Raw genomic sequence first — 17,676 nt, forward strand, 5'->3', positions numbered from 1 at the left:
GTACAGTGCTCTGCACACCGTAAGCACTCAATAAATACAATTGAATGAATGAACCACGTTACCCTAGCAGAGCATTTCTTCCCAGTGACATTCTACCTCATGGTGATGACATGGGTTCTAGTCCCAGCTCGCCACTTGCCTAATGTGCAATCTTGGGCAAGTCACCTTAACCGCTCTGCGTCTTATTCTTAGGTGGGTGGACAATCACTGAAGGTTCTAGAGGAGCAGGGAAATGTGAGCTGATTTTTTTTCAGAAAAAGGATCTGGCCAGCAGAGTGGAGTAAGGATTGGGATGGGGAGAGGTAGAAGGCAGGGAGCTCAGCAAGGAGGCTGATTCAGTAATCAGATAGGATAGGGTAAGTTTTTGGATGAACATAATAGGAGTTTGGATGGAGGGGAAAGGGCAGATTCTAGCGATGCTGTGAAGGTTGAACTGTCAGGATTTGGTCGCAGATTGAATAGGTGGGTTGAATGAAAAAGAAAAGTTGAGGACAATACCAAGGTTATTGGTTTATGAGACAGGGAGGGTAGTTATGTTTTCTACAGTGTTGGGAAAATCTTGTGGGAGGACAGAGTTTGTGTGGGGAAATGAGGAGTTCTTATTTGGACATATTAGGTTTGAGGTGTCAGCCATATATCCAGGTAGAGATGCCCTGAAGGCTATAGAAAATGTGACACTGCAGAGAAGGAGTGATAGATTTGGGAATCATCCATGTAGAGATGGTAACTGAAGCCAAGGGAGCAAATGAGTTCTCCAAGGGAATAGATGTAGATGGAGAATGGAAGGGGACCCACAAATGAGCCTTGAGAAACTCCCACCGTTGCAGCGGGGGAGTAGAGGAGGAGCCCGTGAAAGAGACTGAGAAGACAACTGAGGAGGTTGTGGTCAGTTAGAGGAATGTCAGAGTTGATGAGAGTAGAGACTATTCAGTTACTAGAGACGTGTCCAGGCATGAGTCCAATTTGGTGAAAGGATGAGGTGGGGGGGAGCAGGAGGTCAGTGGAATGCTCGAGAAAGAGGAAGTGGGCAGTGGAAGGGTTGTCGAGAAGGAATGTGAGAAAGGGATCAAAATGGTTCAAAAGGTTGAAAGAGAGGCCTGGGTGCGGTACATGATTGTGACTAATAATTAGAATGAGTGCTGAAAGCAAATGATATGGGCTTCAACGGAAGGAAATGAGAGTGACAGGGGAGGTGGAATGGTACAACAGCGGCAAGGGGGAGAAAGAAGGAAGCCAACACTTCTCCATAGCCTAGTGAATCTAGAGGAGTGGGAGAAGATGAAGCCCCCCCGAGAGAGAGTGTCAGACGACACTGTCCTCTGGGGAGAGCCAGGTTTCAGTAATGGCAAGGAGGAGCAGTGATTGAGTCAGAAACAGGTCAAGGATGAAGGGAAGCTTTTCCTTAATGAAATGGGGATTCCACAGGCTGCACTTGGCTGAGGCTGTTGGGAAGGGTTGAGGTGGGAGGGGATGGCATAAGAGATAGGGATCGGTCGGTTGGGAGTGAGCTGTTGTGGGCTGGTGTGTGGGGAAGGGGGACACCTCATGATTTAACCAGTACTTCACTAATCCTTATCCATGGGAATAACAAATATTGAATGTTCAGAAATCAATCACATTATTGAGTACTTAGTGGAGAGAGCACCGCACCAAGAACGTTGGAGAGTACAATATAACAGAGTTGATAGGGACATTCTCTGCCCACAATGAGCTTACCATCTAGAGGAACATAGCTTTGCGATGGTGGAGACTGCCATTGAGAAAGATATGTCCTGAGGCTTAAGGAACAAATTCCTGTCTGAAGTAATTGAGCATAAGACAAGTGGTTGCAAAGCACAATTCATACTCTCATTCCTGTCATTCATTCATTCATTCATTCAATCGTATTTATTGAGCACTTACTGTGTGCAGAGCACTGTACTATGCGCTTGGGAAGTACAAGTCGGCAACATATAGAGACGGTCCCTAGGGCTCAAAAAGTGAAATGAGCAAGTAGATGGGCACAAATCGAGTATATTGTGAAGTGCACACAAAGATTCTTTTATAACTGTGTTGTTTGGTAAGCGCTTACTGTGTGCCAAGCACTGTTCTAAGCACTGACGTAGATGAAAGATAATCGGGTCGGACACAGTCCCTGTTCCATATGGAGCTCACAGTCTTAATCCCCATTTTACAGATGAGGTAACTGAGGCATAGAAAAGTGCAGTGACTTGCCCAAGGTCACAAAGCAGACATGTGGCAGAGCCAGGATTAGAACCCACATCTTCTGACTTCCAGGCCCCTGATCATTTCACTAGAACATCTAATCATATGCAATTGTTTAAATACTCAATTTTAGTATGTAGTATTTCATTTCTATTTTCATATCTGTCTCTTTGGTATGCTTCTTGTGGGCATGGCATCAACCAATCATGAAAGTGCTTACTACAGTGCTCTGCACACAGTAAAAACTCAAGGAATACCATCGATGGCTTGATTGATCACCCATTTCCATCGAAACTACTACCACTCTGATCCAAACACTTATCATTTACCACCTTTTTTGTCATTCATTCATTCATTTATTCAATTTTACTCATTGAGCACTTACTGTGTGCAAAGCTCTGTACTCAGCACTTGGAAAGTACAATTCGGCAACAGGTGGGAACAATCCCTACCCAACAACGGGCTCACACTCCAGAAGGGGGAGACAGACAACAAAACAGAACAGGTAGACCGGCACTAATAGCATCACAATAGATAAATAGAATTACAGATATAAACACATCATTTATAAAATAAATAGAATAACGAATATGTACAATCGTACACAGGTGCTGTGGGGCAGGGATGGGGGCAGAGTACAGGGAGGGAATAGGGGCGATGGGGAGGGGAGGAGGAACAGAGGAAAACGGGGACTCAATCTGGGAAGGCCTCCTGGAGGAGCTGAGCTCTCAGTAGGGCTTTAAAGGGGGGGAGAGAACTTTTTTAGAAAAAGTATTTATTATTCACAATAATAATATTTCTTAAGCACTCATTATGTGCTATGCACTGTACTAACTGCTGGGGGGATATAAGCAAATCGGATTGGACACAGGTCCTGACCCATATGAGGTTTACAGTCTTTGTTCCGATTTTATGGAAGAGGTAACTGAGGCCCAAAGAAGTTAAATGACTTGCCAAGGTCACAGAGCAGACAAATGGCAGGGCTGGGGTTATAACTCAGATCCTTCTGACTCCCAGACCCATGCCCTATCGACTAGACCATTTTGTTTCTCTGCCTTGACTACTGAATCAGCCAACTCGCTGATCTCTGTGCCTCCTATCTCTTCTTCTCCAGTCCATACTTCATTCTGCTGCCCGAATCATTTTTCTGAAAAAAATGGTCAGTCCACACCTCCTCACTATTCAAAAACCTCCAATGATTGCCTCCCTACTTCTACATCAAATAAAAATTCCCTAAAATAGGCTTGAAGGCACTCAATAATAATGATCTTGGTATTTGTTAAGCACTTACTCTGTGCCAAGCACTGTTCTAAGAAGTGGGGTAGATACAAGATAATCGGGTTGTCCCGCGTGGGCCTCACAGTCTTAATTCCCATTTTACAGATGAGGTAACAGAGGCCCAGAGAAGTTAAGTGACTTGCCCAACGTCACACAGCTGACAAGTGGCAGAGCCGAGATTAGAACCCACGACCTCTGACTCCCAAGCCCGTGCTCTTTCCACTAAGCCACGCTGCTTCTCTATCAGCTCACTCCATTGTATTTCACCCCTCTAATCTTCTACTACAACCCAGTATGCACACTCAGCTCCTCTATTGCCAGCCTACTCTATGTACTTTGATCTCATCTATCTTGTCGCCAACCACTTGCCCACATCCTTCCTTGGGCCTGGAACTCAGCATGGTGTAGTGGATAGAGCACGGGTCTGGGAATCAGAAGGTTATGGGTTCCAATTGTTCCAATCCTGGCTCCATCACTTGTCTGCTGTATGACCTGAGCAAGACACTTAACTTCTCTGTGCTTCAGTTACCTTTCATTCATTCATTGAATCGTATTTATTGAGCTCTTACTGTGTGCAGAGCACTGTACTATGCGGTTGAGAAGTATAAGTTGGGAACATATAGAGACGGTCCCTACCCAACAGTGGGCTCACAGTGTACCTCAGTCTACCTCATCTGTAAAACGGGAATTCAGACTGAGCCCCTCATGGAACAGGGACTGTGTCCAACCCGATTTACTTGTATCCACCCCAGCACTGAGTACAGTACCTGGCACATAGTAAGTACTTAACAAATACAATCATTATTATTGTTATTATTCATATACCGCTATCCACAACTCTCCCCAACTTCAAAATCCTCCTATAATCCCATCTCTTCCTAGACGCCTTCCCTGACTAAGCCTTTATATTGCTTATCTCCCCTCTTCTCACCATCAACTATGTACTTTTCTGTATACCCTTTAAGCTCTTTGATACTTATTCCAGCCCTATGGAACTTATGTAAATATCTTGATACTTAACTATGTCCCCTATCTGTATTTTATTTGAATATCTGTCTACTTTTGGAGACTGTAACCTCCTCCTTATGGGCAGGGATCATATCTGCCAACTGTATTATAATTTTACTTTCCCCAAAGCTTAGTACAATGCTCTGTACACAGATTGTTTACTTTACTGATTAATCACCCTCCCTGTTCTTGCTTTGCAATCTATTTCACCCTGAAGATAATCCTCTCTTCCTGCTACCATCAGCTTCCCTACCTCATCCTTCCTGCTCAACCTTAATTAGTTTCCCCCAAAGACTTTGGCCTAGCACATGCTAAACTTTATACCTCAACCAGCCCAATAGTTCCTGTTGGCACTGCCACCCTCAACCTCTCCCAGTACTCCAATGGTTCATTAAGTCTTTCAGGGACTGTGGATTTTCCACCCCATTCAAACAGCATTTTCCAGCTACAGAGATAGTCAGCAGGCCACTCCTGGCTTTCAGGATATTGCAGGGTGCTGATTGGCAACCACGCTGCAAAACTGTTACCATTGTGGTCAGTGACAGGATGCAGACGAGTTTCCACTCCCCGAAACGGCTGCCTCGGCCCTCTCGGCTGCTGCCTTTGCAGTCCTGCAGAGGGAGCCCTACTGTCAGGAGAGTAAGGTCTTCATTCAATTTCATTTTCTCTACCTACTGTCTTCAAACCAAGTACCCACGCCGACTGCTGGGGTTTCCACATGCGTCCTAGGACAGATGGAGGTGCAACAGGGAAGCAGTAATCACAGGTAGGCCTGGCCCTCACTACGTTCACCACGTTGAACCAATGATTCACACGCAATTAAGATGCCCAGCATCCTGGGCTCCTGCACCATGGTCACAAACAGGTTGGGCAGGTTGAATCGGACCACCCATCCTTCATTCCTAGTGGGACTCTTTGCCCCTTGGTGGAGATCTCCTAGCCAGGAACCATTGCTACTATTATCATTGTTATGGTATTTGTAAAGCGCTTACTCTGTGCCACGCACTGTTCTAAGCACTGGACTAGATGCAAGGTAATCAGGCTGTCCCACGTGGGGCTCACAGTCTCAATCCCCATTTTACAGATGAGGTAACTGAGGCACTGAGAAGTTAATCGGCTCGCCCAAGGACACACAGCAGATAAGTGGCAGAGCAGAGACTAGAATCCTCATCCTCTTACTGCCAAACCCGTGCTCTTTCCACAAAGCCACGCTGCTTCTCCACCTTCGGACCCTGCTCTCACCCCACCTTGTCTGCACCCTCTGAAACTTTCGAACACTCCTATGGGGACTGGTGATAGTAGCAGAGAAGATGTGGGAATGGATGGGTTGCAACTTCTCATACCTCTTTCTCTAACAGATTAATATATTCACTTCCCCAAAGCCCAGGAAAACACGTAGTCCCTTGATCAGAACTCTTGAGAAGCGCACTAGGAAAGAGAAAGTTCAAACTCTGGGATCAGTAAACTGGTCAGTGGTATTTATTAAGCACTTACTATGTGCAGAGCACTGTATTAAGCCCTTGGGAGAGCCCAATACAGCAGAATTAGTGGCTAATGTTCCCCACTCATAGCAAACTTACAGTCCAGAGGGGCAGACAGATAATAGTATAAATAGATAATTCATAATATATAATTTAAAGAAATGTACAAGGGTATTGGGGGGGGGTTGGAGGTGGAGTGAATATCAAATTGCCCAAAAGTCATAGATTCAAGTGCCTAGACAAGGGAGAATGGAGAGGGAGCCAGGGGAAAAAAGGGCTTAATTGGGGAAGGCCTCTTGGAGGAGATGTTACATCCAAGAAGGGAATTAGGATTGAGGAGGAAGGGGCAGGGAGAAGTTGAGGGCAAATATGTTCACTTACTTACCTTGTCCCTATCCCAGTTTCCATGGCCCGGTACATCCCCCAGCCCCTTGCTATACAAGGCTTTTGGGTTGGAGCCCCGTGCAGAAACCAGCCCTGGCTTGGTTGTCCACTAGTGGACAGTGGAGTGTTCAGATGGCTCTACCTTCAACAACTTTGTGGGGATGCCTGTCGAATGTCCAACAGAGGCCCCAGTGTCCCTGACATCATAGGAGGGTGGAAAGGTTGGATGTTGCAAGCCTTAGGGGATAGTCATATAATAATCATGAATAATAATAATAATGATAATAATGGCATTTACTAAGCACTTACTATGTGCAAAGCACTGTTCTAACCGCTGGAGAGGTTACAAGGTGATCGGGTCGTCCCACGGAGGGCTCACAGTCTTAACCCCCATTTTACAGATGAGGTAATTGAGGCACAGAGAAGTTAAGTGACTTGCCCAAAGTCACACAGCTGACAATTGGTGGAGCAGGGATTTGAACCCATGACCTCTGACTCCAAAGGCCGTGCTCTTTTCCACTGATCCAGGCTGCTTCTCTATGTGTGTGCTGTGGGCAATGTCAGGCAAAAATGAATTCCTGAGGCTCACCTGGGGGTTTCCCTTGACCTGCGTGGCTTAGTGGAAAGAGCAGGGGCTTGGGAGTCAGAGGTAGTGAGTTCTAATCCCGGCTCCACCACTCCTCAGCTGTTTGAATCTGGGCAAGTCACTTCATTTCCCTGTGCCTCAGCTATCTCACCTGCAAAATGGGGATTAATTATTATTATTAATAATTATTATTATTATAATAATCATTGTTTTTATTGTTGTTATTATTATTGCATTTGTTAAGCGCTTAACTATGTGCCAGGGACTGTACTAAGTGCTGGAGTGGAAGTAAACAAATCGGGCTGGACATAGTCACTGTCCCATGTGGTGCTCACAGTCTCAATCCCCATTTTACAGATGAGGTAACTAAAGGCCCAGAGAAGTGAAGTGACTTGCCCAAGGTCACACAGCAGACAATTATGATCCCCATGAGGAAAACCTGATTACTTTGTGTCTACCCCAGCACTTAGAACAGGGTTTGGCACATAGTAGACGCTTAACAAATACCATCATCATCATCATCATCATCTGTTTTGCCACAAGAGAATAGCATCAACCACTATGGCTTCCAGTGCTCATAGGACACAGCCTACCCCCAAATGTCCCTCTGGCCAATGACAGGTTGAGAAGGCCACTAAGGGCCGAGACCCCTCTACCAGCATGATGATTCTCCTATAGCTGAAGGCGCCCAAGCAAGCCATAGTTAGGTCTGGACTTCACACATTGTTTGTCCCCCATTTGTCCATTTCCAAAACTTTTAGCCTTCATCTCGTATCCTCCACATGGGCTTGGGTGAGTAACTTGAGAGCTGTGCAAGAGCCATCAAATTAGGGCTATCCAGTCCATTTCCCCTGCCTCTATAACCCTGCCAATCAAAGTCAATGGCTTCCCCTTCTAATAACCAATACTTTGTATATCAGTTATGGGATCCTCAATTAACAACAGGGTAAAGGCCAGATTGGGTTTTGAATGAAAAATTCTCACAGACACTTTACAGGATGCGGCACCTTTTCCTCACTCCTGGCTTGTTGCAACCACTGCGCAGCAGACAGAAGGGCCTTTGGTGGGCCTTCACCAATACAAGGCAAGTAGACATGGAATATACTAGGCATGCAGTAAGCTGAGATGGTGCTACATGTGCACTTTGCCCAAGTACATAGAGCTCACTCCAACTAAAAGATTTATCTGGGGGACAGGTCCAGATAAAGATCCCCATGCTCACAGGGGTATTCAATTTGGGGGCTCCCACAGTGCCTGTGACATCATTATACAACGCTGCACTTACCAAGCCTCTCCTCCTCCTCTATCATGAATCCAGAGTCAGAGTTCTCCCCTCCCTCCTTCTGCCCTTGTTCCGTTTTATCTCTGTCAGGCTCCTGCCCTTCCCAGGAAATGGTTGGTGATTGTCCAGACATCAGGCCTAGAGAATGGGTGGGGGTGTCCAGGCCTAAGAGCCATGGAGCAGGTTGGGCATCAGAAAGCAGCCAAATCTAATTTGCTTCCCCTTTCTCCTCAGTCACCTGAGAGTCACTTTCTTACCCCTAAATGGAGAGACTTTCCCCGCTGGCCCATGGAGTGAAATGAAGCTGGCTCCTTCTATACATATGATTAGGCCTCATATGTAACGGGGAAACTGGGGCCAAGTATCATTTTGTCACTGCTGTCTGGCTGGAAGGTCTGCAAGGGAAAGAGGAGACGGGAGGACCCTGCTTAGCAGAGGGTAAAGGGGAAGGCTTGAGCACCATCTGTCCCTGGTGAACTTCACTTTGACCTAAACTCGGCTCTGTATCTTTGACTCTCTCACTAAACATGCTTTCCCTGTGATAGGGCATCTCCTTACCATCAGCCTTAAAGCACTCAATCACCTTGTCTCCTCCTACCTCACCTTGCTACTCTTCTACTACAATTCAACCCACACACTTTGCTCTTACAATGCCAACTTTCTCACTGTACCTTTATCTTGTCTCTCTCCCCACCAGCCTCTTGCCCACATCCTGTCTCTGGTTTGGAATGCCCTCCCTGTTCATATCTGACAGACAAAGACTCTCCCCACCTTCAAGGTCTTATCGACAGCATTTATCCTCCAAGAGGCCTTCCCTGATGAAGCATTCCTTACCTCTTCCCACTCCTTTCTGTGCCTCCTTGACTTGCTCCCTTTATTCATCCCCCATTCAAGCCCCACTGCATTTATTTACGTATCTGTAATTTTAGTTTTTATATTAAAGTCTATTTCCTCCTCTATAGTTTAAGCTCCTTCTGGGCAGGGAATGTGTCTGTTATATTGTTGTGTTGTACTCTATCAAGCACGTAGTACAGTGCTCTGCACACACTAAGCACTCAAATACGATCGACTGGCTGAATGACTAACTCTAAGTTGGCCATGGAGCAGAGACAGAAGAGAAAGAATTAGTGGGAGAGTGAGTCAGAAAGAGAGAGGGTGAGGGAGAGGAAGAGAGAGAGAAAGAAAGAGAAAGAAAGAGAGAAAGAGAGAGAGAAAGAGCGAATGAGCATGTGAATATAAGAATGAAATAAGGAAACTCTGGAGGCGACCTGCAGGAGCACAAGTCAATGCCTGTGCTCCTACAATCTGAAGACAAACATGTGCTCCCTGAAACTCTCCATGATGCCCTCCAGCGGATTTCACCCGGACCATTTTAGGAGGGGAGGTAGAGTGGTTCACAACAACCATATCTCACCTGTTGGCTGGGGAAGGCATCCAGACTCCTCTCACAGCATGCCCATCCTAACAGGTGGGCTGGCAGAGGCAGGAGAGTCAGAATCATGCCAGGACAAGATCGATTGCCACGTAGTACCTAGGCTTCAGGCATGGCCTCTCCCTATGCCCCCTCATCAGCCAACCTAATCTTCGCAGACCAGAGAATTGCAGAAGAAACCAAAGATGGCTGCAGCAGGTAGTGTCTGAGGGAATGTAGGTGTCCAAGGTGGGGAGGTGATGTACGGCAATGAGAACTCCTGGTTAGGTTCATCTCCTCCGCATCCCCTCTACTACTATGCATGTGTCAAAGTCATCTTGAGAAGGTCCTGTTTGGATGCCAACTTAGTAGTGTCCTAAGCCGTAGCCATGTTGGTATGATTAAGATTACTACCTGTAGTGGGAATGGCTCAAGTTGCATGTCCCTGGGAGGTGATTTTGAGCTCTCTCCCTCTCACTCCTTTATGCCACTTATTCTAGGGCTGCAGCTCCCAAAGTACCTCCATTAATCTGCCCAGCTAGGGACCCTTCAGTTGGTAACTGTTGGCAGAAAGTGTTGGGAAAGGAGGGAGAATTCCTTTAATTTTCAGTATCTGACTCGCTCTGCCTTGATTGCTCCCACATCTCAGAAATTGTGCCTATGTTCAGAGGGACCAGGAAGATAAATGTGACAGCTCTGAAGAAAAGCAGAGTGATCAGGGTCTCCCTAGAGAAACACTTTACTTTCCAGCTGGTTCCAGCAAACTACTCTCTAAAATGTCATTACATTACACTGGGTAAACAGCCTAACACATGTAAAGCATTGCATCTGATTGTCCTGTTCTAATCCCAGTCTTTATGACTACATAAATGTTTCCGTGCAGCTTTTGATGAGAGATGTAATCACCATCTCAAACTGGATACAGGCAACGGGACATCAGGATTTCTTGGTGCTCTTCCATTGTTCTGACCAGAAAAGGGGAAGGAAGATTCTCATTATGACTCCCCACATATGGATCCCCTTTCACCATCAGAAGCATCATCTTTAAACCAAAGAACAACTCCACGGGAAAGAGACCCTTTTGGAAGGGTATGAGGTTGGTCCAGGCCCTAGGAGTGGGACTAGGAGAGTGTCTGGCTCCATCTAGAGAAAGGGCCAGGTTCAGCCTCCAGGCCAGCCTGAAGTGTTGAACTCTGTCCTCATCGACCCATGAGGTCACCTTGATTTGTGTATTAGCCTCCCTGTTGACCTCCCTACCTTCAGTCCCTCCCCACCACAGTCCATAATAGTTCGCTCTGCTTCCCGGATTACTTTTCTACAACAACGTTCAGTCCATGTTTTCCCACTCCTCAAGAACCTTCAGTGAATGCCCACCCATCTTCGCATCAAACAGAAACACCTCCCCATTGGCTTTAGAGCACTCAGTTACTTGCCCCCTCCTACCTCACCTTGCTACTCTCCTACTACAATTCAGCCTGCACACTTTGCTCCTCAACCTACTCACTGTACCTCGATTTCCTCTATCTTTGCTGCAAACCTCGCACCCACATCCTGTCTTTGGCCCGGAATGCCCTCCCTATTCATATCTGACAGATACCTACTCTCTCCACCTTCAAAGCCTTATTGAAGATACATCTCCTACAAGATGCCTTCCTTGACCTTCTTTTTCTCCTCTCCTACTCTCTTCTGCATCACAACATCGGCAAAGTGGCCACATTCATTTTCTTTCCACACTTGGTCCAAATTTGGGAACATTTATGCTGAAAGCCTGCTGTCCCTTTATCACAGGAGATGGGTGCAAGATCAATAGCTGCCCACTCTCCACAGCAGTACCTACGTGTGCTCATAATTTCCCTCATAAGCAAGTCATAGCCTCCCCGACTCCCCCCTCTCCAGCCAGAGGCATCCTCTGAATGATTATTTGTAATTCAGTAATGCAAAGCAGCTCAATTCTCATCGTTGGGCTAAAGCAGCAGCCAGGTTCAGGTTTAAAAAATATTTTTAGAGCCAAATTAATGGCTCATTGTTGCTTTATGAGGAACTAACTAGCCTTCAGCTGGTCTAGAGTACACAACTGACTAGTTGTGGCGGCAAATCAGGAGCCCAGAGCCCAGGAGTATCAATCAATCAATCAATCAATCGTATTTATTGAGCGCTTACTATGTGCAGAGCACTGTACTAAGCGCTTGGGAAGTACAAATTGGCATCACATAGAGACAGTCCCTACCCGATAGTGGGCTCACAGTCTAAAAGGGGGAGACAGAGAACAGAACCAAACATACCAACAAAATAAAGTAAGTAGGATAGAAATGTACAAGTAAAATAAATAAATAAATAAATAAACAGAGTAATAAATATGTACAACCATATATACATATATACAGGTGCTGTGGGGAGGGGAAGGCGGTAAGGCGGGGGGATGGAGAGGGGGACGAGGGGGAGAGGAAAGAAGGGGCTCAATCTGGGAAGGCCTCCTGGAGGAGGTGAGCTCTCAGCAGGGCCTTGAAGGGAGGAAGAGAGCTAGCTTGGCGGATGGGCAGAGGGAGGGCATTCCAGGCCCGGGGGATGACGTGGGCCGGGGACTGTAGTCTGGAAGGAACCATATTCCACAAGCCCAAGGGAAAAGAACATTCTGTTCTATTGTGTAGGGTGGCGGAGGGGGACTGTGCTAGCATGCAATACAAGGAGGAAAACAGGACAAGGAGGACTTGCCCGAGGCCTGGCCAAAATTTGAAAAAAAAATGATCACAGGATATTTTTTCAAAGAGTTTATTGAAGCAGTAACAGTTCGGTCAGACACTGGCTGGAAAGAAGCAGTTTCATGATTCTGAAAAACACTTTACAAAAGTACTGCAGCACAAAATTCCGCTGTAAACTAGGCTTTTCCGTAAACGTCTCTAGAGGTACGTGTTCATAAGACTTCAAACCTATTCTTTCTACCTATCCAGGATGGTCTTGCACTCTTGAAAAACTGCAGAAGGCACTTGAAAGGTGTTTTAGGATTTGGTCAAATTCTTTTGCTTGCTGGTAAGGTGTTGCTGCACTGGGCATCAATGAAAGTTTTCACTCTAAATCATCGTGGTGTTGGAATGTTTCGTTGATGACCTGTGAACAGCAAGTTGAGGAGAAGGACCAGGTAATGAGTGAACAACTGCCTGATGGCAGAGGTATGAGATTTAGAAACCTAATCAGATAACTCATGCATGTTACCTTGGTGCTACCTGCAGAACCTCATTTTCCCTTAGAGAAGCTTGGTTTCTCCATTCTGACAGCTTTATTTCCCAGAAGAAAGGTTGCAGGGTTGAGGGACAGCCAGAGTCTCACATGCAGGCATGAGCTGCTGCCCCCAAGAAATTGAAAATGCCAGTGGTTCCAAGAAGCCCTTCAGGCAGTAGGGTCTAACAAACACTTATTCACATTTCAGAAGCATATTCAGTGCAGGAGAGGCCAAAAGGCATCTGGAATCCAGCCCGAAGCTAGAGGCTACCAAGGGAATGGTCCTCAGGGTCAGGCCAGGGTTAACTGCCTGGACTTACAGAGAGTCAAAATGTTTGTATGTGTATGGGTACTGGAACAGGGATAAGAGATGCGCCAGGGTGAGGAAGATGTCCCTCTGAGCATGCCTGCCCTTCCCAGCTAGCCCTGCGAACTGAACTAGTGAGAGTCCTTTCCCGTAATCCCTGGCTGGATGTGGGGCATATTGACGGTGGCACACGGGCCTTTCATTTCTTTCTGCAGACCCCTCCTCCTCCCCCCGACTCCAGCCCCTTGATTTAAGAAATTCACATACTTGTCCATCCCTAGTTTCAACAGTCTTGATAGCAGTGTTCTCTTGGAATGGGTGTCCACCAGAGAGTGGGAGTAAATGTTGGTTTCTGAAAGATGAGAATAGCAATTTGTCAAAATGAGAGTTTAATGGTCCCTGCATATCACCCAAGAGTTCACTACACAGGATTATGAGTCTTGTGTTTACTCCTGTTGAGAATCTTTCTCTTTCACCAGGCAAAATCTCAGTGCCTTGGGAGGTTTTAAGAGTTGCCAATATAGGCTTCATGATCAGCAATCCATGTACACAGGCCGTGTGAACTATTGATTACGAAAGTGAATAGCTATTGATGAAATAGGGATTTTTTGGCAGTAATAAAAAAGTAAAAAAAAAAACCAGTTTAATGAACTTTGTTGCCCACAAAAATGAACAGTTACAAGTCTAGGGGTAGCCAGTGATCAAGTCAATGAGAACATTGGTATTTAGCAGAGTAAACTCTTCAGAAAGTGTGGGGTAGATTTAGTCAGGGTACATCTTGATTCAGACTTGTTCCTTTTGTCCTAATAAATCATGTGACTGGCTAATTAGGTATAAAACGTCTAAATTTTAGGAGGGACACATTCTATTATTATCATGGTATTAGTTAAGTGCTTACTATGTGTCAGGCACTGTATTAAGAACTGGGAAGTTAGAAGCAAGTCGAGTTGTCCCATATGGGGCCCACAGTCTCTATCCCCATGTTACAGATGAGGTAATAAAGGCACAGGGAAGAAAAGTGACTTGCTCAAGGTCACTGAGCCGATAAGTGGCAGAGCTGGGATTAGAACCCATGGCCATCTTACTCTCAGGCCCATGGGCTATGCACTTCACCCTGTGGGCCACAGTCACCCTATGCATGGTGTGACAGACATGCTTGCTTTAGTAGGAACTGGGTGAGTGATGAGATTTCTCTAGTTTGACCCAGTAGAAGCATAATCACCTTGCCTGCCAGATTTGAGGGAGGGTTAATTGTTGCAGTTGGGATGAAAGAGACGAGCTCACCCTCTCTCTGCCACCCCTACCCCCACTGCTGGGGCTTCCCCTAAATCCACTGCAGCTTCAACTAGAGACAACCCCCCCCCCCATTATTCCAAGGGAGTTCCAGCTTCCCCAAACACAGGTCTCGGCATTTAGGAGTGCTTAGGGCTTTTTCTGATCAGAAGGAAACTTCTGTGCTTCCCATAAGGGAGCTACCAAGCCCTGGAAATGAAATGGCAGTGCTCACCTCTCAGGTTCAAAGAAGAAAAGCTTGGAACCAGCAGGGTAATCCTGTAAAAAAACAGATCGCATTAAGTTGTTACCAGGCAATCCTAAGGATAGATGGCCACCTCCCAGGTTCCCACTCCTCTCCCCTACATACCTGCTCTCCTCCCCCTCCAGTAATTTGCGGTAGGTGGCTATCTCAATATCCAGTACCATCTTGACATTCAGCAGGTCCTGGTATTCATGCAGGTAGCAAGCCATCTCTTCCTTCATGTTCTGGATTTCATCCTGAAGGCGGCCAATAGCGTCTTGGTAGTTAGCAGCTTCAACCGAAATGTTCTCCATCTCATGCTTCTGGCGCTCCAGAGATTCGTTCTGCAAGAGAAGAGTAGGAGCTTGGCTATGACCTCATCAAAGACCTGGTGCGCCGAGCGATGCTGCCCAACCCAGTGTGGCCCCATTCTGTGGTCCATGGAGAGGCAGAGGTTTCTCAGCATGAACATGGTGCCAGATAATAATAATAACTGCATTTATTAAGCACCTACTATGTGCAAAGCACTGTTCTAAGCGCTGTGGAGGTTACGAGGTGATCAGGTTGTCCCACGGGGAATTCACAGTCTTAACCCCCATTTTACAGATGAGGTAACTGAGGCACAAGAAGTTAAGTGATTTGGTCAAAGTTACACAGCTGACAGTTGGCGAAGCCGGGATTTGAACTCATGACCTTTGACTCCAAAGCCCACGCTCTTTCCACTGAGACACGCTGCTTCTCTAAAGTGTATGTCCAAACGCTTGCAGAAGCATTCTTAAGCCACCTGCCAATTGACTATTCCAAGTAATCGTGGACAGAAGAATGAACAATTGTGTTCCAAGTTGACAGTCAGTCAAGCAGAAATAATCAAAGACACGGGGCCCAGAGGTGTGGTTCAGGAATTACCTGGTCTTTCATGCTATCCTAATACTTGGTTAAAAACCTAAACTTCTTTTGTTTCAAACTTAACTTTAATCACTAGTTTTGATTGCCGATTCCTTCTACATTGGTTAGAACACATTTGGGATTATGGGAATATATGTTCATGGGTCAAATGGTTTAAATAGTCCTGTTTAAAATGTCTGTTGGGTGTCCTCATATAAGGGGCGGGATGCCAATTTAGGAGGCTAGGATATTAGAGCAAAGCCCATTGTTGGTGTTAAGTTAGCCATCACCAAGCAAAGGGGAGAATTTCCTGCAATGCCAACTTCAGCCAACACAGTGGACCTGTGGTATTTCATCCCCCACACCCACACCCTCCAGCGCGTATTTACGGTCCCTTTCAGTGCATCCACTTCACAAGTGAGAGACTGGACCTACCAGCGATACTCATTTGATTCCTGCTTGGCCTGGCGCAGGGCATCATTATTCCTATTAGCAGCTTCAGAGAGGTCAGCAAACTGTTGAGAAAACATTGACGGTGGACATCTCAACCCCAGGGTGGATCGCAGCCCCTTGGTCCCAAGAGGACAAAGGACCAGTCAGCTGTCAACTGGAAAGCTGGATCACCAATGAATTCCCTATTCCACTTTCCTCCAGTCACCAGTGCCACCTCCCGTAGCATACAGCGTGGTCCTGAGAAACCCATCTAGGGAAATAGGTGAGTCCTGTGCATGCCACGGCTACTTCCAGAGGGAGACCCTACGCCCTGCCTGCCGGTTTGATGAAATGAGCGTCTGCATGCATGCACCGTACCCCCAATCCCTGCACCCCCTCTCCAGGCAGATGACCTGTGCCAACTGCTTTGTTTAATCCCCAGAGAGCTGGTTTAGGGACTAGGTTTAGGGTACCGCCCTCAGGGAACACCTTCCCCTAGAGTCACACCTCCTCGGATTTGTACCATTCTTCAGCTTCATGGACGTTCTTTGCAGCCAAATTTCGGTACCACTGGCAAACATCACGCAGGGCAGCAGTGTGATTGGGCATAGCCACAACCACATAGATTTGGATGTGCTGTTCCTGAATCTAGGCCTGCTGCTCCTGGATTTCCTGGTGAAGAATAAGTAGAGAATATCCAGTTCCTGCTGGCTTCCCTGATTAGATCGGCTTAATTTACATTCTCCGATTAAGAGGAAGCCCATTACCCCGTCGTGAAGTTTCTTCAAGAAGACTATCTCTTCTTGGAAGGATTTGACTTTCTGCTTGAGAGCAAGGCGTGCCAATGAAGAATTGTCAACGTCCTAATTGAAATGAGAGTCAAATTACTTATTCTAACCAAATCAACCATTCATTGACTCACATTTGCTTTTTAGAAAATATTTGTTGAAAATAAGCAGAGTCTACCGTGCAAAGCATCCGGAAAGAGTTGAGCTGAGCTTTCAAGTCTGAGGTTGGGAATTTGGCCAAATCAGTCTGGTTCTCAATTTGGAAATAACGAGGTGAGAGGCGGTCGTTCTTTGGTAATTAGTCATAAGGTAAGGCCCGGTATCGTGAAAGTCCAAATGGGGACTTCTTTATTGAGGCAGATCCTGGGTGGATCTTGTAGGCCATGGTCACCAACAGGCAGGCAGGTTAGAAAAGCATAGCTCTGGCTCTGATTCTGGCTTCAGAAAATGAAAAAACAGATGTGTCACTCTACCAGTTCAGCTTGCTTTTCCCCTTCTTCCACAGGACATCACAGCTTGGAGACAAGGGAGACTGTATGGCCTATTTTGAACAAGCACAGGGCTGGGAAACAGGAAACTTGAGTTCAGATCCTGGTTCTGCCACTTGTCTGTTGGGTGACCTTGACCAAGTCACTTAACTTCTCTGGGCCTGTTGCCTGCAAAAGGGGAATTCAATTCTTGTCCTGCCTCCTTCATTGACTATGAGTTCTATGGGAAAAAGGTACTCTTTCCATTCTGATTATTTTATCTCTGCCCCAGCGGCTAGCACATAGTGAGAACAACCACAGTAACTGCATATAGTATAGCACTCTGAATACGGCAGGCGTTCAATGTGTACTACTGGATGGATGCATTAATTGCAATATAGTGCCTTCTTCCCGTAGATGAAATTTGTCT

At 46.3% G+C, this 17,676-nt stretch overlaps 1 pseudogene; it reads right to left on the bottom strand.

The window, feature by feature from the left end:
- Nucleotides 1–12,698: 12,698 nt before the first annotated feature.
- LOC119922688 lies at nucleotides 12,699–17,101 on the bottom strand (annotated as a pseudogene).
- Between the last annotated feature and the right edge of the window lie 575 nt (nucleotides 17,102–17,676).

Source organism: Tachyglossus aculeatus, unplaced genomic scaffold, assembly GCF_015852505.1.
Source record: "Tachyglossus aculeatus isolate mTacAcu1 unplaced genomic scaffold, mTacAcu1.pri scaffold_118_arrow_ctg1, whole genome shotgun sequence".
Classification (NCBI taxonomy): domain Eukaryota; kingdom Metazoa; phylum Chordata; class Mammalia; order Monotremata; family Tachyglossidae; genus Tachyglossus; species Tachyglossus aculeatus.